The sequence below is a fragment of the Rhinoderma darwinii genome, assembly GCF_050947455.1.
Source record: "Rhinoderma darwinii isolate aRhiDar2 chromosome 5 unlocalized genomic scaffold, aRhiDar2.hap1 SUPER_5_unloc_19, whole genome shotgun sequence".
NCBI classification, from domain to species: domain Eukaryota; kingdom Metazoa; phylum Chordata; class Amphibia; order Anura; family Rhinodermatidae; genus Rhinoderma; species Rhinoderma darwinii.
The window spans coordinates 65948-93399 of record NW_027461775.1 but is presented as its reverse complement, the minus strand read 5'-3'; the positions used below and the strand labels follow the sequence as shown (position 1 = coordinate 93399).

The following is a 27452-nucleotide window of genomic DNA, read 5'->3' as shown; positions in this document are numbered from 1 at the left end:
TAACTTACCTAAAAGGGAGGGCGGAGAGAAGACAAGGAAGGTGAATGAGGTGTTCCAATGTGAAATGCCGGAAACACAGAAACACAGACGACACACAACAAGAGGTGGCAATCTATTCATTAATTGCATTTAATCAATGAGCTCATTATCACTCATGCATTGTCCAACAGGTGTTGAAATAATGGGATTAAAAGGGGAGATCCCTTCAGAAAGACAGAAACAATAGCAAAGACAAAAAACACTTTTGGAATCTGCTTTTAGTCAACACATAAGGAAAGGGTGCACCGGTCCTGGAAATACTGCAATACCAGGTCAATGCGTGGAGTGGACAGAGCAAGCTCTATTTCCATCTCCCTGTTCTAAAAATCCATTTAATATATGGTCCCCAGATAGGGGACGTATCAGATATTAAACTGATAAGAACAGATACTACACTTGATCTTAGCCAAAAGGCCGAGAAGCGATAACCCGAACGGGCCGCGCGTTGCCCGAGCCTGCCCGATACTGCTGTTCAGCCCTTGCAGCGATTCAGCCTACTTCTAGGCAATTCCATGGGGCCCTGCAGGCTCACACACTCACAGCTACACGGGAGGTGAATAAAGGCCGGAGAGGAAGCCAGACAGGATTTGCTTCTTTTGCTTGCACCACAATGCAGTGCTGAAAGAGGAGGAATCTACATAAAAACGCCTTCCTGGCAACGCCCAAATGCCCTGCTGCCATGCAGATAAACACTGGCAGCGGCAGCAAGTGCATGCCCACAGCCACCCCTTGTTCCTTCACACCTTGTATCAGCTGTAATCCAGTCCAGTCCAGTGCTGCCTGCTGAGCAGCACTGACCAACACTGCCTGGGCCCAGGCTTTTATCTCTGAGGCCCCATTATGATGTCAGAAAGCTGGCTCTGGAATCCTGAGGGCTCCACTATGACACGTGCAAAGTTCCGTCTGAACTTTATATAAGACGGTGAGGCTCAGTCAGTCACTCAGTGTTGCCTGAGAGGGCAACACTGCAACAGCCGGCCGCCAGGCTGTCTTTTTTTTGCACAGCTAGTTGCCTCCAGGAGGCCACAAGAGGGAGACAAGGGACTGCAAAATGGAAAATAGGCATCCACCAACTTTACAGACAACTTCTCCTTGCTCCTACAACCTCCATCCTTGCACAGTTTGTTATTCTTCTAGGTAACATAGTAACAAATCCAAATTGCTGCTCTCTTTGTAGGCAATCAAGGCTTTGTTGCAACTGCAATTCTTACTTCTTCTTGAAATGTAGGGACGACAGTACATTCCATCACATCCATCTAGTGTACACAGGTAGGTCCATTGTGGCGGGCAGGCGAGCGGGCGGGCTGCTTTATTGGCTGTTTGCTGTTCCCCTACTCCACTCCACTATTTGACTGTTGTGCTGCATCAATCAATCAATCAATCAATCAATCAATCAATCAATCAATCAGTGGCTGGCTCAGGTGCAGCTCTTTAACTTACCTAAAAGGGAGGGCGGAGAGAAGACAAGGAAGGTGAATGAGGTGTTCCAATGTGAAATGCCGGAAACACAGAAACACAGACGACACACAACAAGAGGTGGCAATCTATTCATTAATTGCATTTAATCAATGAGCTCATTATCACTCATGCATTGTCCAACAGGTGTTGAAATAATGGGATTAAAAGGGGAGATCCCTTCAGAAAGACAGAAACAATAGCAAAGACAAAAAACACTTTTGGAATCTGCTTTTAGTCAACACATAAGGAAAGGGTGCACCGGTCCTGGAAATACTGCAATACCAGGTCAATGCGTGGAGTGGACAGAGCAAGCTCTATTTCCATCTCCCTGTTCTAAAAATCCATTTAATATATGGTCCCCAGATAGGGGACGTATCAGATATTAAACTGATAAGAACAGATACTACACTTGATCTTAGCCAAAAGGCCGAGAAGCGATAACCCGAACGGGCCGCGCGTTGCCCGAGCCTGCCCGATACTGCTGTTCAGCCCTTGCAGCGATTCAGCCTACTTCTAGGCAATTCCATGGGGCCCTGCAGGCTCACACACTCACAGCTACACGGGAGGTGAATAAAGGCCGGAGAGGAAGCCAGACAGGATTTGCTTCTTTTGCTTGCACCACAATGCAGTGCTGAAAGAGGAGGAATCTACATAAAAACGCCTTCCTGGCAACGCCCAAATGCCCTGCTGCCATGCAGATAAACACTGGCAGCGGCAGCAAGTGCATGCCCACAGCCACCCCTTGTTCCTTCACACCTTGTATCAGCTGTAATCCAGTCCAGTCCAGTGCTGCCTGCTGAGCAGCACTGACCAACACTGCCTGGGCCCAGGCTTTTATCTCTGAGGCCCCATTATGATGTCAGAAAGCTGGCTCTGGAATCCTGAGGGCTCCACTATGACACGTGCAAAGTTCCGTCTGAACTTTATATAAGACGGTGAGGCTCAGTCAGTCACTCAGTGTTGCCTGAGAGGGCAACACTGCAACAGCCGGCCGCCAGGCTGTCTTTTTTTTGCACAGCTAGTTGCCTCCAGGAGGCCACAAGAGGGAGACAAGGGACTGCAAAATGGAAAATAGGCATCCACCAACTTTACAGACAACTTCTCCTTGCTCCTACAACCTCCATCCTTGCACAGTTTGTTATTCTTCTAGGTAACATAGTAACAAATCCAAATTGCTGCTCTCTTTGTAGGCAAGCAAGGCTTTGTTGCAACTGCAATTCTTACTTCTTCTTGAAATGTAGGGACGACAGTACATTCCATCACATCCATCTAGTGTACACAGGTAGGTCCATTGTGGCGGGCAGGCGAGCGGGCGGGCTGCTTTATTGGCTGTTTGCTGTTCCCCTACTCCACTCCACTATTTGACTGTTGTGCTGCATCAATCAATCAATCAATCAATCAATCAATCAATCAATCAATCAATCAATCAGTGGCTGGCTCAGGTGCAGCTCTTTAACTTACCTAAAAGGGAGGGCGGAGAGAAGACAAGGAAGGTGAATGAGGTGTTCCAATGTGAAATGCCGGAAACACAGAAACACAGACGACACACAACAAGAGGTGGCAATCTATTCATTAATTGCATTTAATCAATGAGCTCATTATCACTCATGCATTGTCCAACAGGTGTTGAAATAATGGGATTAAAAGGGGAGATCCCTTCAGAAAGACAGAAACAATAGCAAAGACAAAAAACACTTTTGGAATCTGCTTTTAGTCAACACATAAGGAAAGGGTGCACCGGTCCTGGAAATACTGCAATACCAGGTCAATGCGTGGAGTGGACAGAGCAAGCTCTATTTCCATCTCCCTGTTCTAAAAATCCATTTAATATATGGTCCCCAGATAGGGGACGTATCAGATATTAAACTGATAAGAACAGATACTACACTTGATCTTAGCCAAAAGGCCGAGAAGCGATAACCCGAACGGGCCGCGCGTTGCCCGAGCCTGCCCGATACTGCTGTTCAGCCCTTGCAGCGATTCAGCCTACTTCTAGGCAATTCCATGGGGCCCTGCAGGCTCACACACTCACAGCTACACGGGAGGTGAATAAAGGCCGGAGAGGAAGCCAGACAGGATTTGCTTCTTTTGCTTGCACCACAATGCAGTGCTGAAAGAGGAGGAATCTACATAAAAACGCCTTCCTGGCAACGGCCAAATGCCCTGCTGCCATGCAGATAAACACTGGCAGCGGCAGCAAGTGCATGCCCACAGCCACCCCTTGTTCCTTCACACCTTGTATCAGCTGTAATCCAGTCCAGTCCAGTGCTGCCTGCTGAGCAGCACTGACCAACACTGCCTGGGCCCAGGCTTTTATCTCTGAGGCCCCATTATGATGTCAGAAAGCTGGCTCTGGAATCCTGAGGGCTCCACTATGACACGTGCAAAGTTCCGTCTGAACTTTATATAAGACGGTGAGGCTCAGTCAGTCACTCAGTGTTGCCTGAGAGGGCAACACTGCAACAGCCGGCCGCCAGGCTGTCTTTTTTTTGCACAGCTAGTTGCCTCCAGGAGGCCACAAGAGGGAGACAAGGGACTGCAAAATGGAAAATAGGCATCCACCAACTTTACAGACAACTTCTCCTTGCTCCTACAACCTCCATCCTTGCACAGTTTGTTATTCTTCTAGGTAACATAGTAACAAATCCAAATTGCTGCTCTCTTTGTAGGCAATCAAGGCTTTGTTGCAACTGCAATTCTTACTTCTTCTTGAAATGTAGGGACGACAGTACATTCCATCACATCCATCTAGTGTACACAGGTAGGTCCATTGTGGCGGGCAGGCGAGCGGGCGGGCTGCTTTATTGGCTGTTTGCTGTTCCCCTACTCCACTCCACTATTTGACTGTTGTGCTGCATCAATCAATCAATCAATCAATCAATCAATCAATCAATCAGTGGCTGGCTCAGGTGCAGCTCTTTAACTTACCTAAAAGGGAGGGCGGAGAGAAGACAAGGAAGGTGAATGAGGTGTTCCAATGTGAAATGCCGGAAACACAGAAACACAGACGACACACAACAAGAGGTGGCAATCTATTCATTAATTGCATTTAATCAATGAGCTCATTATCACTCATGCATTGTCCAACAGGTGTTGAAATAATGGGATTAAAAGGGGAGATCCCTTCAGAAAGACAGAAACAATAGCAAAGACAAAAAACACTTTTGGAATCTGCTTTTAGTCAACACATAAGGAAAGGGTGCACCGGTCCTGGAAATACTGCAATACCAGGTCAATGCGTGGAGTGGACAGAGCAAGCTCTATTTCCATCTCCCTGTTCTAAAAATCCATTTAATATATGGTCCCCAGATAGGGGACGTATCAGATATTAAACTGATAAGAACAGATACTACACTTGATCTTAGCCAAAAGGCCGAGAAGCGATAACCCGAACGGGCCGCGCGTTGCCCGAGCCTGCCCGATACTGCTGTTCAGCCCTTGCAGCGATTCAGCCTACTTCTAGGCAATTCCATGGGGCCCTGCAGGCTCACACACTCACAGCTACACGGGAGGTGAATAAAGGCCGGAGAGGAAGCCAGACAGGATTTGCTTCTTTTGCTTGCACCACAATGCAGTGCTGAAAGAGGAGGAATCTACATAAAAACGCCTTCCTGGCAACGCCCAAATGCCCTGCTGCCATGCAGATAAACACTGGCAGCGGCAGCAAGTGCATGCCCACAGCCACCCCTTGTTCCTTCACACCTTGTATCAGCTGTAATCCAGTCCAGTCCAGTGCTGCCTGCTGAGCAGCACTGACCAACACTGCCTGGGCCCAGGCTTTTATCTCTGAGGCCCCATTATGATGTCAGAAAGCTGGCTCTGGAATCCTGAGGGCTCCACTATGACACGTGCAAAGTTCCGTCTGAACTTTATATAAGACGGTGAGGCTCAGTCAGTCACTCAGTGTTGCCTGAGAGGGCAACACTGCAACAGCCGGCCGCCAGGCTGTCTTTTTTTTGCACAGCTAGTTGCCTCCAGGAGGCCACAAGAGGGAGACAAGGGACTGCAAAATGGAAAATAGGCATCCACCAACTTTACAGACAACTTCTCCTTGCTCCTACAACCTCCATCCTTGCACAGTTTGTTATTCTTCTAGGTAACATAGTAACAAATCCAAATTGCTGCTCTCTTTGTAGGCAAGCAAGGCTTTGTTGCAACTGCAATTCTTACTTCTTCTTGAAATGTAGGGACGACAGTACATTCCATCACATCCATCTAGTGTACACAGGTAGGTCCATTGTGGCGGGCAGGCGAGCGGGCGGGCTGCTTTATTGGCTGTTTGCTGTTCCCCTACTCCACTCCACTATTTGACTGTTGTGCTGCATCAATCAATCAATCAAGCAATCAATCAATCAATCAATCAGTGGCTGGCTCAGGTGCAGCTCTTTAACTTACCTAAAAGGGAGGGCGGAGAGAAGACAAGGAAGGTGAATGAGGTGTTCCAATGTGAAATGCCGGAAACACAGAAACACAGACGACACACAACAAGAGGTGGCAATCTATTCATTAATTGCATTTAATCAATGAGCTCATTATCACTCATGCATTGTCCAACAGGTGTTGAAATAATGGGATTAAAAGGGGAGATCCCTTCAGAAAGACAGAAACAATAGCAAAGACAAAAAACACTTTTGGAATCTGCTTTTAGTCAACACATAAGGAAAGGGTGCACCGGTCCTGGAAATACTGCAATACCAGGTCAATGCGTGGAGTGGACAGAGCAAGCTCTATTTCCATCTCCCTGTTCTAAAAATCCATTTAATATATGGTCCCCAGATAGGGGACGTATCAGATATTAAACTGATAAGAACAGATACTACACTTGATCTTAGCCAAAAGGCCGAGAAGCGATAACCCGAACGGGCCGCGCGTTGCCCGAGCCTGCCCGATACTGCTGTTCAGCCCTTGCAGCGATTCAGCCTACTTCTAGGCAATTCCATGGGGCCCTGCAGGCTCACACACTCACAGCTACACGGGAGGTGAATAAAGGCCGGAGAGGAAGCCAGACAGGATTTGCTTCTTTTGCTTGCACCACAATGCAGTGCTGAAAGAGGAGGAATCTACATAAAAACGCCTTCCTGGCAACGCCCAAATGCCCTGCTGCCATGCAGATAAACACTGGCAGCGGCAGCAAGTGCATGCCCACAGCCACCCCTTGTTCCTTCACACCTTGTATCAGCTGTAATCCAGTCCAGTCCAGTGCTGCCTGCTGAGCAGCACTGACCAACACTGCCTGGGCCCAGGCTTTTATCTCTGAGGCCCCATTATGATGTCAGAAAGCTGGCTCTGGAATCCTGAGGGCTCCACTATGACACGTGCAAAGTTCCGTCTGAACTTTATATAAGACGGTGAGGCTCAGTCAGTCACTCAGTGTTGCCTGAGAGGGCAACACTGCAACAGCCGGCCGCCAGGCTTTCTTTTTTTTGCACAGCTAGTTGCCTCCAGGAGGCCACAAGAGGGAGACAAGGGACTGCAAAATGGAAAATAGGCATCCACCAACTTTACAGACAACTTCTCCTTGCTCCTACAACCTCCATCCTTGCACAGTTTGTTATTCTTCTAGGTAACATAGTAACAAATCCAAATTGCTGCTCTCTTTGTAGGCAAGCAAGGCTTTGTTGCAACTGCAATTCTTACTTCTTCTTGAAATGTAGGGACGACAGTACATTCCATCACATCCATCTAGTGTACACAGGTAGGTCCATTGTGGCGGGCAGGCGAGCGGGCGGGCTGCTTTATTGGCTGTTTGCTGTTCCCCTACTCCACTCCACTATTTGACTGTTGTGCTGCATCAATCAATCAATCAATCAATCAATCAATCAATCAATCAATCAATCAATCAATCAATCAGTGGCTGGCTCAGGTGCAGCTCTTTAACTTACCTAAAAGGGAGGGCGGAGAGAAGACAAGGAAGGTGAATGAGGTGTTCCAATGTGAAATGCCGGAAACACAGAAACACAGACGACACACAACAAGAGGTGGCAATCTATTCATTAATTGCATTTAATCAATGAGCTCATTATCACTCATGCATTGTCCAACAGGTGTTGAAATAATGGTATTAAAAGGGGAGATCCCTTCAGAAAGACAGAAACAATAGCAAAGACAAAAAACACTTTTGGAATCTGCTTTTAGTCAACACATAAGGAAAGGGTGCACCGGTCCTGGAAATACTGCAATACCAGGTCAATGCGTGGAGTGGACAGAGCAAGCTCTATTTCCATCTCCCTGTTCTAAAAATCCATTTAATATATGGTCCCCAGATAGGGGACGTATCAGATATTAAACTGATAAGAACAGATACTACACTTGATCTTAGCCAAAAGGCCGAGAAGCGATAACCCGAACGGGCCGCGCGTTGCCCGAGCCTGCCCGATACTGCTGTTCAGCCCTTGCAGCGATTCAGCCTACTTCTAGGCAATTCCATGGGGCCCTGCAGGCTCACACACTCACAGCTACACGGGAGGTGAATAAAGGCCGGAGAGGAAGCCAGACAGGATTTGCTTCTTTTGCTTGCACCACAATGCAGTGCTGAAAGAGGAGGAATCTACATAAAAACGCCTTCCTGGCAACGCCCAAATGCCCTGCTGCCATGCAGATAAACACTGGCAGCGGCAGCAAGTGCATGCCCACAGCCACCCCTTGTTCCTTCACACCTTGTATCAGCTGTAATCCAGTCCAGTCCAGTGCTGCCTGCTGAGCAGCACTGACCAACACTGCCTGGGCCCAGGCTTTTATCTCTGAGGCCCCATTATGATGTCAGAAAGCTGGCTCTGGAATCCTGAGGGCTCCACTATGACACGTGCAAAGTTCCGTCTGAACTTTATATAAGACGGTGAGGCTCAGTCAGTCACTCAGTGTTGCCTGAGAGGGCAACACTGCAACAGCCGGCCGCCAGGCTGTCTTTTTTTTGCACAGCTAGTTGCCTCCAGGAGGCCACAAGAGGGAGACAAGGGACTGCAAAATGGAAAATAGGCATCCACCAACTTTACAGACAACTTCTCCTTGCTCCTACAACCTCCATCCTTGCACAGTTTGTTATTCTTCTAGGTAACATAGTAACAAATCCAAATTGCTGCTCTCTTTGTAGGCAAGCAAGGCTTTGTTGCAACTGCAATTCTTACTTCTTCTTGAAATGTAGGGACGACAGTACATTCCATCACATCCATCTAGTGTACACAGGTAGGTCCATTGTGGCGGGCAGGCGAGCGGGCGGGCTGCTTTATTGGCTGTTTGCTGTTCCCCTACTCCACTCCACTATTTGACTGTTGTGCTGCATCAATCAATCAATCAATCAATCAATCAATCAATCAATCAATCAGTGGCTGGCTCAGGTGCAGCTCTTTAACTTACCTAAAAGGGAGGGCGGAGAGAAGACAAGGAAGGTGAATGAGGTGTTCCAATGTGAAATGCCGGAAACACAGAAACACAGACGACACACAACAAGAGGTGGCAATCTATTCATTAATTGCATTTAATCAATGAGCTCATTATCACTCATGCATTGTCCAACAGGTGTTGAAATAATGGGATTAAAAGGGGAGATCCCTTCAGAAAGACAGAAACAATAGCAAAGACAAAAAACACTTTTGGAATCTGCTTTTAGTCAACACATAAGGAAAGGGTGCACCGGTCCTGGAAATACTGCAATACCAGGTCAATGCGTGGAGTGGACAGAGCAAGCTCTATTTCCATCTCCCTGTTCTAAAAATCCATTTAATATATGGTCCCCAGATAGGGGACGTATCAGATATTAAACTGATAAGAACAGATACTACACTTGATCTTAGCCAAAAGGCCGAGAAGCGATAACCCGAACGGGCCGCGCGTTGCCCGAGCCTGCCCGATACTGCTGTTCAGCCCTTGCAGCGATTCAGCCTACTTCTAGGCAATTCCATGGGGCCCTGCAGGCTCACACACTCACAGCTACACGGGAGGTGAATAAAGGCCGGAGAGGAAGCCAGACAGGATTTGCTTCTTTTGCTTGCACCACAATGCAGTGCTGAAAGAGGAGGAATCTACATAAAAACGCCTTCCTGGCAACGCCCAAATGCCCTGCTGCCATGCAGATAAACACTGGCAGCGGCAGCAAGTGCATGCCCACAGCCACCCCTTGTTCCTTCACACCTTGTATCAGCTGTAATCCAGTCCAGTCCAGTGCTGCCTGCTGAGCAGCACTGACCAACACTGCCTGGGCCCAGGCTTTTATCTCTGAGGCCCCATTATGATGTCAGAAAGCTGGCTCTGGAATCCTGAGGGCTCCACTATGACACGTGCAAATTTCCGTCTGAACTTTATATAAGACGGTGAGGCTCAGTCAGTCACTCAGTGTTGCCTGAGAGGGCAACACTGCAACAGCCGGCCGCCAGGCTGTCTTTTTTTTGCACAGCTAGTTGCCTCCAGGAGGCCACAAGAGGGAGACAAGGGACTGCAAAATGGAAAATAGGCATCCACCAACTTTACAGACAACTTCTCCTTGCTCCTACAACCTCCATCCTTGCACAGTTTGTTATTCTTCTAGGTAACATAGTAACAAATCCAAATTGCTGCTCTCTTTGTAGGCAAGCAAGGCTTTGTTGCAACTGCAATTCTTACTTCTTCTTGAAATGTAGGGACGACAGTACATTCCATCACATCCATCTAGTGTACACAGGTAGGTCCATTGTGGCGGGCAGGCGAGCGGGCGGGCTGCTTTATTGGCTGTTTGCTGTTCCCCTACTCCACTCCACTATTTGACTGTTGTGCTGCATCAATCAATCAATCAATCAATCAATCAATCAATCAATCAATCAATCAATCAATCAATCAATCAGTGGCTGGCTCAGGTGCAGCTCTTTAACTTACCTAAAAGGGAGGGCGGAGAGAAGACAAGGAAGGTGAATGAGGTGTTCCAATGTGAAATGCCGGAAACACAGAAACACAGACGACACACAACAAGAGGTGGCAATCTATTCATTAATTGCATTTAATCAATGAGCTCATTATCACTCATGCATTGTCCAACAGGTGTTGAAATAATGGGATTAAAAGGGGAGATCCCTTCAGAAAGACAGAAACAATAGCAAAGACAAAAAACACTTTTGGAATCTGCTTTTAGTCAACACATAAGGAAAGGGTGCACCGGTCCTGGAAATACTGCAATACCAGGTCAATGCGTGGAGTGGACAGAGCAAGCTCTATTTCCATCTCCCTGTTCTAAAAATCCATTTAATATATGGTCCCCAGATAGGGGACGTATCAGATATTAAACTGATAAGAACAGATACTACACTTGATCTTAGCCAAAAGGCCGAGAAGCGATAACCCGAACGGGCCGCGCGTTGCCCGAGCCTGCCCGATACTGCTGTTCAGCCCTTGCAGCGATTCAGCCTACTTCTAGGCAATTCCATGGGGCCCTGCAGGCTCACACACTCACAGCTACACGGGAGGTGAATAAAGGCCGGAGAGGAAGCCAGACAGGATTTGCTTCTTTTGCTTGCACCACAATGCAGTGCTGAAAGAGGAGGAATCTACATAAAAACGCCTTCCTGGCAACGCCCAAATGCCCTGCTGCCATGCAGATAAACACTGGCAGCGGCAGCAAGTGCATGCCCACAGCCACCCCTTGTTCCTTCACACCTTGTATCAGCTGTAATCCAGTCCAGTCCAGTGCTGCCTGCTGAGCAGCACTGACCAACACTGCCTGGGCCCAGGCTTTTATCTCTGAGGCCCCATTATGATGTCAGAAAGCTGGCTCTGGAATCCTGAGGGCTCCACTATGACACGTGCAAAGTTCCGTCTGAACTTTATATAAGACGGTGAGGCTCAGTCAGTCACTCAGTGTTGCCTGAGAGGGCAACACTGCAACAGCCGGCCGCCAGGCTGTCTTTTTTTTGCACAGCTAGTTGCCTCCAGGAGGCCACAAGAGGGAGACAAGGGACTGCAAAATGGAAAATAGGCATCCACCAACTTTACAGACAACTTCTCCTTGCTCCTACAACCTCCATCCTTGCACAGTTTGTTATTCTTCTAGGTAACATAGTAACAAATCCAAATTGCTGCTCTCTTTGTAGGCAAGCAAGGCTTTGTTGCAACTGCAATTCTTACTTCTTCTTGAAATGTAGGGACGACAGTACATTCCATCACATCCATCTAGTGTACACAGGTAGGTCCATTGTGGCGGGCAGGCGAGCGGGCGGGCTGCTTTATTGGCTGTTTGCTGTTCCCCTACTCCACTCCACTATTTGACTGTTGTGCTGCATCAATCAATCAATCAATCAATCAATCAATCAATCAGTGGCTGGCTCAGGTGCAGCTCTTTAACTTACCTAAAAGGGAGGGCGGAGAGAAGACAAGGAAGGTGAATGAGGTGTTCCAATGTGAAATGCCGGAAACACAGAAACACAGACGACACACAACAAGAGGTGGCAATCTATTCATTAATTGCATTTAATCAATGAGCTCATTATCACTCATGCATTGTCCAACAGGTGTTGAAATAATGGGATTAAAAGGGGAGATCCCTTCAGAAAGACAGAAACAATAGCAAAGACAAAAAACACTTTTGGAATCTGCTTTTAGTCAACACATAAGGAAAGGGTGCACCGGTCCTGGAAATACTGCAATACCAGGTCAATGCGTGGAGTGGACAGAGCAAGCTCTATTTCCATCTCCCTGTTCTAAAAATCCATTTAATATATGGTCCCCAGATAGGGGACGTATCAGATATTAAACTGATAAGAACAGATACTACACTTGATCTTAGCCAAAAGGCCGAGAAGCGATAACCCGAACGGGCCGCGCGTTGCCCGAGCCTGCCCGATACTGCTGTTCAGCCCTTGCAGCGATTCAGCCTACTTCTAGGCAATTCCATGGGGCCCTGCAGGCTCACACACTCACAGCTACACGGGAGGTGAATAAAGGCCGGAGAGGAAGCCAGACAGGATTTGCTTCTTTTGCTTGCACCACAATGCAGTGCTGAAAGAGGAGGAATCTACATAAAAACGCCTACCTGGCAACGCCCAAATGCCCTGCTGCCATGCAGATAAACACTGGCAGCGGCAGCAAGTGCATGCCCACAGCCACCCCTTGTTCCTTCACACCTTGTATCAGCTGTAATCCAGTCCAGTCCAGTGCTGCCTGCTGAGCAGCACTGACCAACACTGCCTGGGCCCAGGCTTTTATCTCTGAGGCCCCATTATGATGTCAGAAAGCTGGCTCTGGAATCCTGAGGGCTCCACTATGACACGTGCAAAGTTCCGTCTGAACTTTATATAAGACGGTGAGGCTCAGTCAGTCACTCAGTGTTGCCTGAGAGGGCAACACTGCAACAGCCGGCCGCCAGGCTGTCTTTTTTTTGCACAGCTAGTTGCCTCCAGGAGGCCACAAGAGGGAGACAAGGGACTGCAAAATGGAAAATAGGCATCCACCAACTTTACAGACAACTTCTCCTTGCTCCTACAACCTCCATCCTTGCACAGTTTGTTATTCTTCTAGGTAACATAGTAACAAATCCAAATTGCTGCTCTCTTTGTAGGCAAGCAAGGCTTTGTTGCAACTGCAATTCTTACTTCTTCTTGAAATGTAGGGACGACAGTACATTCCATCACATCCATCTAGTGTACACAGGTAGGTCCATTGTGGCGGGCAGGCGAGCGGGCGGGCTGCTTTATTGGCTGTTTGCTGTTCCCCTACTCCACTCCACTATTTGACTGTTGTGCTGCATCAATCAATCAATCAATCAATCAATCAATCAATCAATCAATCAATCAATCAATCAATCAATCAATCAGTGGCTGGCTCAGGTGCAGCTCTTTAACTTACCTAAAAGGGAGGGCGGAGAGAAGACAAGGAAGGTGAATGAGGTGTTCCAATGTGAAATGCCGGAAACACAGAAACACAGACGACACACAACAAGAGGTGGCAATCTATTCATTAATTGCATTTAATCAATGAGCTCATTATCACTCATGCATTGTCCAACAGGTGTTGAAATAATGGGATTAAAAGGGGAGATCCCTTCAGAAAGACAGAAACAATAGCAAAGACAAAAAACACTTTTGGAATCTGCTTTTAGTCAACACATAAGGAAAGGGTGCACCGGTCCTGGAAATACTGCAATACCAGGTCAATGCGTGGAGTGGACAGAGCAAGCTCTATTTCCATCTCCCTGTTCTAAAAATCCATTTAATATATGGTCCCCAGATAGGGGACGTATCAGATATTAAACTGATAAGAACAGATACTACACTTGATCTTAGCCAAAAGGCCGAGAAGCGATAACCCGAACGGGCCGCGCGTTGCCCGAGCCTGCCCGATACTGCTGTTCAGCCCTTGCAGCGATTCAGCCTACTTCTAGGCAATTCCATGGGGCCCTGCAGGCTCACACACTCACAGCTACACGGGAGGTGAATAAAGGCCGGAGAGGAAGCCAGACAGGATTTGCTTCTTTTGCTTGCACCACAATGCAGTGCTGAAAGAGGAGGAATCTACATAAAAACGCCTTCCTGGCAACGCCCAAATGCCCTGCTGCCATGCAGATAAACACTGGCAGCGGCAGCAAGTGCATGCCCACAGCCACCCCTTGTTCCTTCACACCTTGTATCAGCTGTAATCCAGTCCAGTCCAGTGCTGCCTGCTGAGCAGCACTGACCAACACTGCCTGGGCCCAGGCTTTTATCTCTGAGGCCCCATTATGATGTCAGAAAGCTGGCTCTGGAATCCTGAGGGCTCCACTATGACACGTGCAAAGTTCCGTCTGAACTTTATATAAGACGGTGAGGCTCAGTCAGTCACTCAGTGTTGCCTGAGAGGGCAACACTGCAACAGCCGGCCGCCAGGCTGTCTTTTTTTTGCACAGCTAGTTGCCTCCAGGAGGCCACAAGAGGGAGACAAGGGACTAAAAAATGGAAAATAGGCATCCACCAACTTTACAGACAACTTCTCCTTGCTCCTACAACCTCCATCCTTGCACAGTTTGTTATTCTTCTAGGTAACATAGTAACAAATCCAAATTGCTGCTCTCTTTGTAGGCAAGCAAGGCTTTGTTGCAACTGCAATTCTTACTTCTTCTTGAAATGTAGGGACGACAGTACATTCCATCACATCCATCTAGTGTACACAGGTAGGTCCATTGTGGCGGGCAGGCGAGCGGGCGGGCTGCTTTATTGGCTGTTTGCTGTTCCCCTACTCCACTCCACTATTTGACTGTTGTGCTGCATCAATCAATCAATCAATCAATCAATCAATCAATCAATCAATCAGTGGCTGGCTCAGGTGCAGCTCTTTAACTTACCTAAAAGGGAGGGTGGAGAGAAGACAAGGAAGGTGAATGAGGTGTTCCAATGTGAAATGCCGGAAACACAGAAACACAGACGACACACAACAAGAGGTGGCAATCTATTCATTAATTGCATTTAATCAATGAGCTCATTATCACTCATGCATTGTCCAACAGGTGTTGAAATAATGGGATTAAAAGGGGAGATCCCTTCAGAAAGACAGAAACAATAGCAAAGACAAAAAACACTTTTGGAATCTGCTTTTAGTCAACATATAAGGAAAGGGTGCACCGGTCCTGGAAATACTGCAATACCAGGTCAATGCGTGGAGTGGACAGAGCAAGCTCTATTTCCATCTCCCTGTTCTAAAAATCCATTTAATATATGGTCCCCAGATAGGGGACGTATCAGATATTAAACTGATAAGAACAGATACTACACTTGATCTTAGCCAAAAGGCCGAGAAGCGATAACCCGAACGGGCCGCGCGTTGCCCGAGCCTGCCCGATACTGCTGTTCAGCCCTTGCAGCGATTCAGCCTACTTCTAGGCAATTCCATGGGGCCCTGCAGGCTCACACACTCACAGCTACACGGGAGGTGAATAAAGGCCGGAGAGGAAGCCAGACAGGATTTGCTTCTTTTGCTTGCACCACAATGCAGTGCTGAAAGAGGAGGAATCTACATAAAAACGCCTTCCTGGCAACGCCCAAATGCCCTGCTGCCATGCAGATAAACACTGGCAGCGGCAGCAAGTGCATGCCCACAGCCACCCCTTGTTCCTTCACACCTTGTATCAGCTGTAATCCAGTCCAGTCCAGTGCTGCCTGCTGAGCAGCACTGACCAACACTGCCTGGGCCCAGGCTTTTATCTCTGAGGCCCCATTATGATGTCAGAAAGCTGGCTCTGGAATCCTGAGGGCTCCACTATGACACGTGCAAAGTTCCGTCTGAACTTTATATAAGACGGTGAGGCTCAGTCAGTCACTCAGTGTTGCCTGAGAGGGCAACACTGCAACAGCCGGCCGCCAGGCTGTCTTTTTTTTGCACAGCTAGTTGCCTCCAGGAGGCCACAAGAGGGAGACAAGGGACTGCAAAATGGAAAATAGGCATCCACCAACTTTACAGACAACTTCTCCTTGCTCCTACAACCTCCATCCTTGCACAGTTTGTTATTCTTCTAGGTAACATAGTAACAAATCCAAATTGCTGCTCTCTTTGTAGGCAAGCAAGGCTTTGTTGCAACTGCAATTCTTACTTCTTCTTGAAATGTAGGGACGACAGTACATTCCATCACATCCATCTAGTGTACACAGGTAGGTCCATTGTGGCGGGCAGGCGAGCGGGCGGGCTGCTTTATTGGCTGTTTGCTGTTCCCCTACTCCACTCCACTATTTGACTGTTGTGCTGCATCAATCAATCAATCAATCAATCAATCAGTGGCTGGCTCAGGTGCAGCTCTTTAACTTACCTAAAAGGGAGGGCGGAGAGAAGACAAGGAAGGTGAATGAGGTGTTCCAATGTGAAATGCCGGAAACACAGAAACACAGACGACACACAACAAGAGGTGGCAATCTATTCATTAATTGCATTTAATCAATGAGCTCATTATCACTCATGCATTGTCCAACAGGTGTTGAAATAATGGGATTAAAAGGGGAGATCCCTTCAGAAAGACAGAAACAATAGCAAAGACAAAAAACACTTTTGGAATCTGCTTTTAGTCAACACATAAGGAAAGGGTGCACCGGTCCTGGAAATACTGCAATACCAGGTCAATGCGTGGAGTGGACAGAGCAAGCTCTATTTCCATCTCCCTGTTCTAAAAATCCATTTAATATATGGTCCCCAGATAGGGGACGTATCAGATATTAAACTGATAAGAACAGATACTACACTTGATCTTAGCCAAAAGGCCGAGAAGCGATAACCCGAACGGGCCGCGCGTTGCCCGAGCCTGCCCGATACTGCTGTTCAGCCCTTGCAGCGATTCAGCCTACTTCTAGGCAATTCCATGGGGCCCTGCAGGCTCACACACTCACAGCTACACGGGAGGTGAATAAAGGCCGGAGAGGAAGCCAGACAGGATTTGCTTCTTTTGCTTGCACCACAATGCAGTGCTGAAAGAGGAGGAATCTACATAAAAACGCCTTCCTGGCAACGCCCAAATGCCCTGCTGCCATGCAGATAAACACTGGCAGCGGCAGCAAGTGCATGCCCACAGCCACCCCTTGTTCCTTCACACCTTGTATCAGCTGTAATCCAGTCCAGTCCAGTGCTGCCTGCTGAGCAGCACTGACCAACACTGCCTGGGCCCAGGCTTTTATCTCTGAGGCCCCATTATGATGTCAGAAAGCTGGCTCTGGAATCCTGAGGGCTCCACTATGACACGTGCAAAGTTCCGTCTGAACTTTATATAAGACGGTGAGGCTCAGTCAGTCACTCAGTGTTGCCTGAGAGGGCAACACTGCAATAGCCGGCCGCCAGGCTGTCTTTTTTTTGCACAGCTAGTTGCCTCCAGGAGGCCACAAGAGGGAGACAAGGGACTGCAAAATGGAAAATAGGCATCCACCAACTTTACAGACAACTTCTCCTTGCTCCTACAACCTCCATCCTTGCACAGTTTGTTATTCTTCTAGGTAACATAGTAACAAATCCAAATTGCTGCTCTCTTTGTAGGCAAGCAAGGCTTTGTTGCAACTGCAATTCTTACTTCTTCTTGAAATGTAGGGACGACAGTACATTCCATCACATCCATCTAGTGTACACAGGTAGGTCCATTGTGGCGGGCAGGCGAGCGGGCGGGCTGCTTTATTGGCTGTTTGCTGTTCCCCTACTCCACTCCACTATTTGACTGTTGTGCTGCATCAATCAATCAATCAATCAATCAATCAATCAATCAATCAATCAATCAATCAATCAATCAGTGGCTGGCTCAGGTGCAGCTCTTTAACTTACCTAAAAGGGAGGGTGGAGAGAAGACAAGGAAGGTGAATGAGGTGTTCCAATGTGAAATGCCGGAAACACAGAAACACAGACGACACACAACAAGAGGTGGCAATCTATTCATTAATTGCATTTAATCAATGAGCTCATTATCACTCATGCATTGTCCAACAGGTGTTGAAATAATGGGATTAAAAGGGGAGATCCCTTCAGAAAGACAGAAACAATAGCAAAGACAAAAAACACTTTTGTAATCTGCTTTTAGTCAACACATAAGGAAAGGGTGCACCGGTCCTGGAAATACTGCAATACCAGGTCAATGCGTGGAGTGGACAGAGCAAGCTCTATTTCCATCTCCCTGTTCTAAAAATCCATTTAATATATGGTCCCCAGATAGGGGACGTATCAGATATTAAACTGATAAGAACAGATACTACACTTGATCTTAGCCAAAAGGCCGAGAAGCGATAACCCGAACGGGCCGCGCGTTGCCCGAGCCTGTCCGATACTGCTGTTCAGCCCTTGCAGCGATTCAGCCTACTTCTAGGCAATTCCATGGGGCCCTGCAGGCTCACACACTCACAGCTACACGGGAGGTGAATAAAGGCCGGAGAGGAAGCCAGACAGGATTTGCTTCTTTTGCTTGCACCACAATGCAGTGCTGAAAGAGGAGGAATCTACATAAAAACGCCTTCCTGGCAACGCCCAAATGCCCTGCTGCCATGCAGATAAACACTGGCAGCGGCAGCAAGTGCATGCCCACAGCCACCCCTTGTTCCTTCACACCTTGTATCAGCTGTAATCCAGTCCAGTCCAGTGCTGCCTGCTGAGCAGCACTGACCAACACTGCCTGGGCCCAGGCTTTTATCTCTGAGGCCCCATTATGATGTCAGAAAGCTGGCTCTGGAATCCTGAGGGCTCCACTATGACACGTGCAAAGTTCCGTCTGAACTTTATATAAGACGGTGAGGCTCAGTCAGTCACTCAGTGTTGCCTGAGAGGGCAACACTGCAACAGCCGGCCGCCAGGCTGTCTTTTTTTTGCACAGCTAGTTGCCTCCAGGAGGCCACAAGAGGGAGACAAGGGACTAAAAAATGGAAAATAGGCATCCACCAACTTTACAGACAACTTCTCCTTGCTCCTACAACCTCCATCCTTGCACAGTTTGTTATTCTTCTAGGTAACATAGTAACAAATCCAAATTGCTGCTCTCTTTGTAGGCAAGCAAGGCTTTGTTGCAACTGCAATTCTTACTTCTTCTTGAAATGTAGGGACGACAGTACATTCCATCACATCCATCTAGTGTACACAGGTAGGTCCATTGTGGCGGGCAGGCGAGCGGGCGGGCTGCTTTATTGGCTGTTTGCTGTTCCCCTACTCCACTCCACTATTTGACTGTTGTGCTGCATCAATCAATCAATCAATCAATCAATCAATCAATCAATCAATCAGTGGCTGGCTCAGGTGCAGCTCTTTAACTTACCTAAAAGGGAGGGCGGAGAGAAGACAAGGAAGGTGAATGAGGTGTTCCAATGTGAAATGCCGGAAACACAGAAACACAGACGACACACAACAAGAGGTGGCAATCTATTCATTAATTGCATTTAATCAATGAGCTCATTATCACTCATGCATTGTCCAACAGGTGTTGAAATAATGGGATTAAAAGGGGAGATCCCTTCAGAAAGACAGAAACAATAGCAAAGACAAAAAACACTTTTGGAATCTGCTTTTAGTCAACACATAAGGAAAGGGTGCACCGGTCCTGGAAATACTGCAATACCAGGTCAATGCGTGGAGTGGACAGAGCAAGCTCTATTTCCATCTCCCTGTTCTAAAAATCCATTTAATATATGGTCCCCAGATAGGGGACGTATCAGATATTAAACTGATAAGAACAGATACTACACTTGATCTTAGCCAAAAGGCCGAGAAGCGATAACCCGAACGGGCCGCGCGTTGCCCGAGCCTGCCCGATACTGCTGTTCAGCCCTTGCAGCGATTCAGCCTACTTCTAGGCAATTCCATGGGGCCCTGCAGGCTCACACACTCACAGCTACACGGGAGGTGAATAAAGGCCGGAGAGGAAGCCAGACAGGATTTGCTTCTTTTGCTTGCACCACAATGCAGTGCTGAAAGAGGAGGAATCTACATAAAAACGCCTTCCTGGCAACGCCCAAATGCCCTGCTGCCATGCAGATAAACACTGGCAGCGGCAGCAAGTGCATGCCCACAGCCACCCCTTGTTCCTTCACACCTTGTATCAGCTGTAATCCAGTCCAGTCCAGTGCTGCCTGCTGAGCAGCACTGACCAACACTGCCTGGGCCCAGGCTTTTATCTCTGAGGCCCCATTATGATGTCAGAAAGCTGGCTCTGGAATCCTGAGGGCTCCACTATGACACGTGCAAAGTTCCGTCTGAACTTTATATAAGACGGTGAGGCTCAGTCAGTCACTCAGTGTTGCCTGAGAGGGCAACACTGCAACAGCCGGCCGCCAGGCTGTCTTTTTTTTGCACAGCTAGTTGCCTCCAGGAGGCCACAAGAGGGAGACAAGGAACTAAAAAATGGAAAATAGGCATCCACCAACTTTACAGACAACTTCTCCTTGCTCCTACAACCTCCATCCTTGCACAGTTTGTTATTCTTCTAGGTAACATAGTAACAAATCCAAATTGCTGCTCTCTTTGTAGGCAAGCAAGGCTTTGTTGCAACTGCAATTCTTACTTCTTCTTGAAATGTAGGGACGACAGTACATTCCATCACATCCATCTAGTGTACACAGGTAGGTCCATTGTGGCGGGCAGGCGAGCGGGCGGGCTGCTTTATTGGCTGTTTGCTGTTCCCCTACTCCACTCCACTATTTGACTGTTGTGCTGCATCAATCAATCAATCAATCAATCAATCAATCAATCAATCAGTGGCTGGCTCAGGTGCAGCTCTTTAACTTACCTAAAAGGGAGGGCGGAGAGAAGACAAGGAAGGTGAATGAGGTGTTCCAATGTGAAATGCCGGAAACACAGAAACACAGACGACACACAACAAGAGGTGGCAATCTATTCATTAATTGCATTTAATCAATGAGCTCATTATCACTCATGCATTGTCCAACAGGTGTTGAAATAATGGGATTAAAAGGGGAGATCCCTTCAGAAAGACAGAAACAATAGCAAAGACAAAAAACACTTTTGGAATCTGCTTTTAGTCAACACATAAGGAAAGGGTGCACCGGTCCTGGAAATACTGCAATACCAGGTCAATGCGTGGAGTGGACAGAGCAAGCTCTATTTCCATCTCCCTGTTCTAAAAATCCATTTAATATATGGTCCCCAGATAGGGGACGTATCAGATATTAAACTGATAAGAACAGATACTACACTTGATCTTAGCCAAAAGGCCGAGAAGCGATAACCCGAACGGGCCGTGCGTTGCCCGAGCCTGCCCGATACTGCTGTTCAGCCCTTGCAGCGATTCAGCCTACTTCTAGGCAATTCCATGGGGCCCTGCAGGCTCACACACTCACAGCTACACGGGAGGTGAATAAAGGCCGGAGAGGAAGCCAGACAGGATTTGCTTCTTTTGCTTGCACCACAATGCAGTGCTGAAAGAGGAGGAATCTACATAAAAACGCCTTCCTGGCAACGCCCAAATGCCCTGCTGCCATGCAGATAAACACTGGCAGCGGCAGCAAGTGCATGCCCACAGCCACCCCTTGTTCCTTCACACCTTGTATCAGCTGTAATCCAGTCCAGTCCAGTGCTGCCTGCTGAGCAGCACTGACCAACACTGCCTGGGCCCAGGCTTTTATCTCTGAGGCCCCATTATGATGTCAGAAAGCTGGCTCTGGAATCCTGAGGGCTCCACTATGACACGTGCAAAGTTCCGTCTGAACTTTATATAAGACGGTGAGGCTCAGTCAGTCACTCAGTGTTGCCTGAGAGGGCAACACTGCAACAGCCGGCCGCCAGGCTGTCTTTTTTTTGCACAGCTAGTTGCCTCCAGGAGGCCACAAGAGGGAGACAAGGGACTGCAAAATGGAAAATAGGCATCCACCAACTTTACAGACAACTTCTCCTTGCTCCTACAACCCCCATCCTTGCACAGTTTGTTATTCTTCTAGGTAACATAGTAACAAATCCAAATTGCTGCTCTCTTTGTAGGCAAGCAAGGCTTTGTTGCAACTGCAATTCTTACTTCTTCTTGAAATGTAGGGACGACAGTACATTCCATCACATCCATCTAGTGTACACAGGTAGGTCCATTGTGGCGGGCAGGCGAGCGGGCGGGCTGCTTTATTGGCTGTTTGCTGTTCCCCTACTCCACTCCACTATTTGACTGTTGTGCTGCATCAATCAATCAATCAATCAATCAATCAATCAGTGGCTGGCTCAGGTGCAGCTCTTTAACTTACCTAAAAGGGAGGGCGGAGAGAAGACAAGGAAGGTGAATGAGGTGTTCCAATGTGAAATGCCGGAAACACAGAAACACAGACGACACACAACAAGAGGTGGCAATCTATTCATTAATTGCATTTAATCAATGAGCTCATTATCACTCATGCATTGTCCAACAGGTGTTGAAATAATGGGATTAAAAGGGGAGATCCCTTCAGAAAGACAGAAACAATAGCAAAGACAAAAAACACTTTTGGAATCTGCTTTTAGTCAACACATAAGGAAAGGGTGCACCGGTCCTGGAAATACTGCAATACCAGGTCAATGCGTGGAGTGGACAGAGCAAGCTCTATTTCCATCTCCCTGCTCTAAAAATCCATTTAATATATGGTCCCCAGATAGGGGACGTATCAGATATTAAACTGATAAGAACAGATACTACACTTGATCTTAGCCAAAAGGCCGAGAAGCGATAACCCGAACGGGCCGCGCGTTGCCCGAGCCTGCCCGATACTGCTGTTCAGCCCTTGCAGCGATTCAGCCTACTTCTAGGCAATTCCATGGGGCCCTGCAGGCTCACACACTCACAGCTACACGGGAGGTGAATAAAGGCCGGAGAGGAAGCCAGACAGGATTTGCTTCTTTTGCTTGCACCACAATGCAGTGCTGAAAGAGGAGGAATCTACATAAAAATGCCTTCCTGGCAACGCCCAAATGCCCTGCTGCCATGCAGATAAACACTGGCAGCGGCAGCAAGTGCATGCCCACAGCCACCCCTTGTTCCTTCACACCTTGTATCAGCTGTAATCCAGTCCAGTCCAGTGCTGCCTGCTGAGCAGCACTGACCAACACTGCCTGGGCCCAGGCTTTTATCTCTGAGGCCCCATTATGATGTCAGAAAGCTGGCTCTGGAATCCTGAGGGCTCCACTATGACACGTGCAAAGTTCCGTCTGAACTTTATATAAGACGGTGAGGCTCAGTCAGTCACTCAGTGTTGCCTGAGAGGGCAACACTGCAACAGCCGGCCGCCAGGCTGTCTTTTTTTTGCACAGCTAGTTGCCTCCAGGAGGCCACAAGAGGGAGACAAGGGACTGCAAAATGGAAAATAGGCATCCACCAACTTTACAGACAACTTCTCCTTGCTCCTACAACCTCCATCCTTGCACAGTTTGTTATTCTTCTAGGTAACATAGTAACAAATCCAAATTGCTGCTCTCTTTGTAGGCAAGCAAGGCTTTGTTGCAACTGCAATTCTTACTTCTTCTTGAAATGTAGGGACGACAGTACATTCCATCACATCCATCTAGTGTACACAGGTAGGTCCATTGTGGCGGGCAGGCGAGCGGGCGGGCTGCTTTATTGGCTGTTTGCTGTTCCCCTACTCCACTCCACTATTTGACTGTTGTGCTGCATCAATCAATCAATCAATCAATCAATCAATCAATCAATCAATCAATCAATCAATCAATCAGTGGCTGGCTCAGGTGCAGCTCTTTAACTTACCTAAAAGGGAGGGCGGAGAGAAGACAAGGAAGGTGAATGAGGTGTTCCAATGTGAAATGCCGGAAACACAGAAACACAGACGACACACAACAAGAGGTGGCAATCTATTCATTAATTGCATTTAATCAATGAGCTCATTATCACTCATGCATTGTCCAACAGGTGTTGAAATAATGGGATTAAAAGGGGAGATCCCTTCAGAAAGACAGAAACAATAGCAAAGACAAAAAACACTTTTGGAATCTGCTTTTAGTCAACACATAAGGAAAGGGTGCACCGGTCCTGGAAATACTGCAATACCAGGTCAATGCGTGGAGTGGACAGAGCAAGCTCTATTTCCATCTCCCTGTTCTAAAAATCCATTTAATATATGGTCCCCAGATAGGGGACGTATCAGATATTAAACTGATAAGAACAGATACTACACTTGATCTTAGCCAAAAGGCCGAGAAGCGATAACCCGAACGGGCCGCGCGTTGCCCGAGCCTGCCCGATACTGCTGTTCAGCCCTTGCAGCGATTCAGCCTACTTCTAGGCAATTCCATGGGGCCCTGCAGGCTCACACACTCACAGCTACACGGGAGGTGAATAAAGGCCGGAGAGGAAGCCAGACAGGATTTGCTTCTTTTGCTTGCACCACAATGCAGTGCTGAAAGAGGAGGAATCTACATAAAAACGCCTTCCTGGCAACGCCCAAATGCCCTGCTGCCATGCAGATAAACACTGGCAGCGGCAGCAAGTGCATGCCCACAGCCACCCCTTGTTCCTTCACACCTTGTATCAGCTGTAATCCAGTCCAGTCCAGTGCTGCCTGCTGAGCAGCACTGACCAACACTGCCTGGGCCCAGGCTTTTATCTCTGAGGCCCCATTATGATGTCAGAAAGCTGGCTCTGGAATCCTGAGGGCTCCACTATGACATGTGCAAAGTTCCGTCTGAACTTTATATAAGACGGTGAGGCTCAGTCAGTCACTCAGTGTTGCCTGAGAGGGCAACACTGCAACAGCCGGCCGCCAGGCTGTCTTTTTTTTGCACAGCTAGTTGCCTCCAGGAGGCCACAGGAGGGAGACAAGGGACTGCAAAATGGAAAATAGGCATCCACCAACTTTACAGACAACTTCTCCTTGCTCCTACAACCTCCATCCTTGCACAGTTTGTTATTCTTCTAGGTAACATAGTAACAAATCCAAATTGCTGCTCTCTTTGTAGGCAAGCAAGGCTTTGTTGCAACTGCAATTCTTACTTCTTCTTGAAATGTAGGGACGACAGTACATTCCATCACATCCATCTAGTGTACACAGGTAGGTCCATTGTGGCGGGCAGGCGAGCGGGCGGGCTGCTTTATTGGCTGTTTGCTGTTCCCCTACTCCACTCCACTATTTGACTGTTGTGCTGCATCAATCAATCAATCAATCAATCAATCAATCAATCAATCAGTGGCTGGCTCAGGTGCAGCTCTTTAACTTACCTAAAAGGGAGGGCGGAGAGAAGACAAGGAAGGTGAATGAGGTGTTCCAATGTGAAATGCCGGAAACACAGAAACACAGACGACACACAACAAGAGGTGGCAATCTATTCATTAATTGCATTTAATCAATGAGCTCATTATCACTCATGCATTGTCCAACAGGTGTTGAAATAATGGGATTAAAAGGGGAGATCCCTTCAGAAAGACAGAAACAATAGCAAAGACAAAAAACACTTTTGGAATCTGCTTTTAGTCAACACATAAGGAAAGGGTGCACCGGTCCTGGAAATACTGCAATACCAGGTCAATGCGTGGAGTGGACAGAGCAAGCTCTATTTCCATCTCCCTGTTCTAAAAATCCATTTAATATATGGTCCCCAGATAGGGGACGTATCCGATATTAAACTGATAAGAACAGATACTACACTTGATCTTAGCCAAAAGGCCGAGAAGCGATAACCCGAACGGGCCGCGCGTTGCCCGAGCCTGCCCGATACTGCTGTTCAGCCCTTGCAGCGATTCAGCCTACTTCTAGGCAATTCCATGGGGCCCTGCAGGCTCACACACTCACAGCTACACGGGAGGTGAATAAAGGCCGGAGAGGAAGCCAGACAGGATTTGCTTCTTTTGCTTGCACCACAATGCAGTGCTGAAAGAGGAGGAATCTACATAAAAACGCCTTCCTGGCAACGCCCAAATGCCCTGCTGCCATGCAGATAAACACTGGCAGCGGCAGCAAGTGCATGCCCACAGCCACCCCTTGTTCCTTCACACCTTGTATCAGCTGTAATCCAGTCCAGTCCAGTGCTGCCTGCTGAGCAGCACTGACCAACACTGCCTGGGCCCAGGCTTTTATCTCTGAGGCCCCATTATGATGTCAGAAAGCTGGCTCTGGAATCCTGAGGGCTCCACTATGACACGTGCAAAGTTCCGTCTGAACTTTATATAAGACGGTGAGGCTCAGTCAGTCACTCAGTGTTGCCTGAGAGGGCAACACTGCAACAGCCGGCCGCCAGGCTGTCTTTTTTTTGCACAGCTAGTTGCCTCCAGGAGGCCACAAGAGGGAGACAAGGGACTGCAAAATGGAAAATAGGCATCCACCAACTTTACAGACAACTTCTCCTTGCTCCTACAACCTCCATCCTTGCACAGTTTGTTATTCTTCTAGGTAACATAGTAACAAATCCAAATTGCTGCTCTCTTTGTAGGCAAGCAAGGCTTTGTTGCAACTGCAATTCTTACTTCTTCTTGAAATGTAGGGACGACAGTACATTCCATCACATCCATCTAGTGTACACAGGTAGGTCCATTGTGGCGGGCAGGCGAGCGGGCGGGCTGCTTTATTGGCTGTTTGCTGTTCCCCTACTCCACTCCACTATTTGACTGTTGTGCTGCATCAATCAATCAATCAATCAATCAATCAATCAATCAATCAATCAATCAATCAATCAATCAGTGGCTGGCTCAGGTGCAGCTCTTTAACTTACCTAAAAGGGAGGGCGGAGAGAAGACAAGGAAGGTGAATGAGGTGTTCCAATGTGAAATGCCGGAAACACAGAAACACAGACGACACACAACAAGAGGTGGCAATCTATTCATTAATTGCATTTAATCAATGAGCTCATTATCACTCATGCATTGTCCAACAGGTGTTGAAATAATGGGATTAAAAGGGGAGATCCCTTCAGAAAGACAGAAACAATAGCAAAGACAAAAAACACTTTTGGAATCTGCTTTTAGTCAACACATAAGGAAAGGGTGCACCGGTCCTGGAAATACTGCAATACCAGGTCAATGCGTGGAGTGGACAGAGCAAGCTCTATTTCCATCTCCCTGTTCTAAAAATCCATTTAATATATGGTCCCCAGATAGGGGACGTATCAGATATTAAACTGATAAGAACAGATACTACACTTGATCTTAGCCAAAAGGCCGAGAAGCGATAACCCGAACGGGCCGCGCGTTGCCCGAGCCTGCCCAATACTGCTGTTCAGCCCTTGCAGCGATTCAGCCTACTTCTAGGCAATTCCATGGGGCCCTGCAGGCTCACACACTCACAGCTACACGGGAGGTGAATAAAGGCCGGAGAGGAAGCCAGACAGGATTTGCTTCTTTTGCTTGCACCACAATGCAAGACAGGATTTGCTTCTTTTGCTTGCACCACAATGCAGTGCTGAAAGAGGAGGAATCTACATAAAAACGCCTTCCTGGCAACGCCCAAATGCCCTGCTGCCATGCAGATAAACACTGGCAGCGGCAGCAAGTGCATGCCCACAGCCACCCCTTGTTCCTTCACACCTTGTATCAGCTGTAATCCAGTCCAGTCCAGTGCTGCCTGCTGAGCAGCACTGACCAACACTGCCTGGGCCCAGGCTTTTATCTCTGAGGC

The 27452-nt window shown here is 47.8% G+C and overlaps 19 non-coding genes across 19 annotated transcripts; all 19 read right to left on the bottom strand.

Moving 5' to 3' along the window:
* Positions 1-274: 274 nt before the first annotated feature.
* LOC142686750 (U2 spliceosomal RNA) lies at positions 275-465 on the bottom strand. Its single transcript, XR_012856061.1, has one exon. It is a non-coding gene; the product is annotated as a U2 spliceosomal RNA (small nuclear RNA).
* A 1280-nt stretch (positions 466-1745) lies between these two features.
* Positions 1746-1936, bottom strand: LOC142686749 (U2 spliceosomal RNA). The gene has a single exon (XR_012856060.1). It is a non-coding gene; the product is annotated as a U2 spliceosomal RNA (small nuclear RNA).
* Positions 1937-3224: 1288 nt separating this feature from the next.
* On the bottom strand, positions 3225-3415 carry LOC142686748 (U2 spliceosomal RNA). Its single transcript, XR_012856059.1, has one exon. It is a non-coding gene; the product is annotated as a U2 spliceosomal RNA (small nuclear RNA).
* Positions 3416-4691: 1276 nt separating this feature from the next.
* On the bottom strand, positions 4692-4882 carry LOC142686747 (U2 spliceosomal RNA). Its single transcript, XR_012856058.1, has one exon. It is a non-coding gene; the product is annotated as a U2 spliceosomal RNA (small nuclear RNA).
* A 1276-nt stretch (positions 4883-6158) lies between these two features.
* LOC142686746 (U2 spliceosomal RNA) lies at positions 6159-6349 on the bottom strand. The gene has a single exon (XR_012856057.1). It is a non-coding gene; the product is annotated as a U2 spliceosomal RNA (small nuclear RNA).
* Positions 6350-7645: 1296 nt separating this feature from the next.
* LOC142686744 (U2 spliceosomal RNA) lies at positions 7646-7836 on the bottom strand. The gene has a single exon (XR_012856055.1). It is a non-coding gene; the product is annotated as a U2 spliceosomal RNA (small nuclear RNA).
* Positions 7837-9116: 1280 nt separating this feature from the next.
* Positions 9117-9307, bottom strand: LOC142686743 (U2 spliceosomal RNA). Its single transcript, XR_012856054.1, has one exon. It is a non-coding gene; the product is annotated as a U2 spliceosomal RNA (small nuclear RNA).
* A 1300-nt stretch (positions 9308-10607) lies between these two features.
* On the bottom strand, positions 10608-10798 carry LOC142686741 (U2 spliceosomal RNA). Its single transcript, XR_012856053.1, has one exon. It is a non-coding gene; the product is annotated as a U2 spliceosomal RNA (small nuclear RNA).
* Positions 10799-12070: 1272 nt separating this feature from the next.
* LOC142686740 (U2 spliceosomal RNA) lies at positions 12071-12261 on the bottom strand. Its single transcript, XR_012856052.1, has one exon. It is a non-coding gene; the product is annotated as a U2 spliceosomal RNA (small nuclear RNA).
* Positions 12262-13565: 1304 nt separating this feature from the next.
* On the bottom strand, positions 13566-13756 carry LOC142686739 (U2 spliceosomal RNA). Its single transcript, XR_012856051.1, has one exon. It is a non-coding gene; the product is annotated as a U2 spliceosomal RNA (small nuclear RNA).
* Positions 13757-15036: 1280 nt separating this feature from the next.
* LOC142687173 (U2 spliceosomal RNA) lies at positions 15037-15227 on the bottom strand. The gene has a single exon (XR_012856438.1). It is a non-coding gene; the product is annotated as a U2 spliceosomal RNA (small nuclear RNA).
* A 1264-nt stretch (positions 15228-16491) lies between these two features.
* On the bottom strand, positions 16492-16682 carry LOC142687171 (U2 spliceosomal RNA). Its single transcript, XR_012856437.1, has one exon. It is a non-coding gene; the product is annotated as a U2 spliceosomal RNA (small nuclear RNA).
* A 1296-nt stretch (positions 16683-17978) lies between these two features.
* LOC142687170 (U2 spliceosomal RNA) lies at positions 17979-18169 on the bottom strand. The gene has a single exon (XR_012856436.1). It is a non-coding gene; the product is annotated as a U2 spliceosomal RNA (small nuclear RNA).
* Positions 18170-19449: 1280 nt separating this feature from the next.
* Positions 19450-19640, bottom strand: LOC142687169 (U2 spliceosomal RNA). The gene has a single exon (XR_012856435.1). It is a non-coding gene; the product is annotated as a U2 spliceosomal RNA (small nuclear RNA).
* Positions 19641-20916: 1276 nt separating this feature from the next.
* LOC142687168 (U2 spliceosomal RNA) lies at positions 20917-21107 on the bottom strand. Its single transcript, XR_012856434.1, has one exon. It is a non-coding gene; the product is annotated as a U2 spliceosomal RNA (small nuclear RNA).
* Positions 21108-22375: 1268 nt separating this feature from the next.
* On the bottom strand, positions 22376-22566 carry LOC142687107 (U2 spliceosomal RNA). Its single transcript, XR_012856384.1, has one exon. It is a non-coding gene; the product is annotated as a U2 spliceosomal RNA (small nuclear RNA).
* Positions 22567-23862: 1296 nt separating this feature from the next.
* LOC142687166 (U2 spliceosomal RNA) lies at positions 23863-24053 on the bottom strand. Its single transcript, XR_012856432.1, has one exon. It is a non-coding gene; the product is annotated as a U2 spliceosomal RNA (small nuclear RNA).
* Positions 24054-25329: 1276 nt separating this feature from the next.
* Positions 25330-25520, bottom strand: LOC142687149 (U2 spliceosomal RNA). Its single transcript, XR_012856423.1, has one exon. It is a non-coding gene; the product is annotated as a U2 spliceosomal RNA (small nuclear RNA).
* A 1296-nt stretch (positions 25521-26816) lies between these two features.
* On the bottom strand, positions 26817-27007 carry LOC142687165 (U2 spliceosomal RNA). The gene has a single exon (XR_012856431.1). It is a non-coding gene; the product is annotated as a U2 spliceosomal RNA (small nuclear RNA).
* Positions 27008-27452: the final 445 nt, after the last annotated feature.